We start from the raw sequence: 1,173 nt of genomic DNA, 5'->3' as shown, positions 1-1,173 counted from the left end.
CGTCGCCTTCAAGGAAAGAGGGTCGTTTAATGATGCACTCGGGATCATATCGATCCTTAATTAAGTGCTTGCTGTAGTAGTGTTTGGTATTCGACCGGATGATTTATACGTGACAGCAATGATGTAATGATTTCTGGAGAACCCCGGACTCGGGAGAACCCGGACTGCAACAGTGTAATTCAGATATTTGCGTGCTACTCTACCTGATAAGTACACTATTACCGGTATCGTCTACCAAGGTACTGGTAACATTGCGGTTAAGGAATATTTAGATCTGGTGGAGCAGCATTTTTGATGACGGACGTCCGGTCTCAAGATTTACGGCCATGATTGCAACCACGCCATTGGTCTCCAGCCCAACGTACCTGTGAACCGTTGCACTCAGCTCGGCGAAAATTGAATGTATGGATCTCTTTTGGACGCTCGCAATGCTTAAGAACATGCATTACGAGCAAGTGGGTATAACACAAGGTTAATAAGACAACAAAGAGGTGATGGCGTCAGCCAACATCGCCGGTTCATGCTCGGACAAAGCGCGTGAGCATATGACACCACTTCATACGCAAGAAAGTGCAAGAAGAAATTTCACAGATCGACACAAAGCGTCAGATGCAGATATGCTAACGAAGGCGTTGGAAGCCTTAAATAGTTTAAACTAGAGGCAGGACCAATACAATGCCAAGGATCCTCAAGCATTAACAACGAGTGGGAATGTTGAGATTAATCTGCTCAGTATTGTAGAAGATAGATGTTGCTGCTATGTCTATTTTACATGGATAAGTAATACATATGTATATACAGAATACGACGTCCGATTAGCCCAGCAGTTATCGTATGGTTCATGAATTCCGCCAAAAAAAGCTTTAATTACACGACGTTTGAAGATGTGTCTTACGTCTTCTAGTTCGTTATATGTTTACTGAGATTGTATATTATCACTATTTACTGCCACAGCGGCATAAAACATATAAAATCGTACGTACTCTAATGCTAATGTTCGTGGATTTTTACATTTTAGCCAATAAAAAGACATATAAAGTACATAAAATAGACAGCAAAGATTTGTAAATCCTTCATTCTACAATAAGTTTATCTCAAAGACCAATGCACGTACCAGCTTCCTCCTTCACACTGCATTTTATCATTGCTACGATTCTACTTGTCGATGTCTTG

Source organism: Plasmopara halstedii, assembly GCF_900000015.1.
Source record: "Plasmopara halstedii genome assembly, contig: Scaffold_1561, whole genome shotgun sequence".
NCBI lineage: Eukaryota > Oomycota > Peronosporomycetes > Peronosporales > Peronosporaceae > Plasmopara > Plasmopara halstedii.
The sequence above is the reverse complement of the archived record's forward strand: the minus strand, read 5'-3'. Positions refer to the sequence as shown.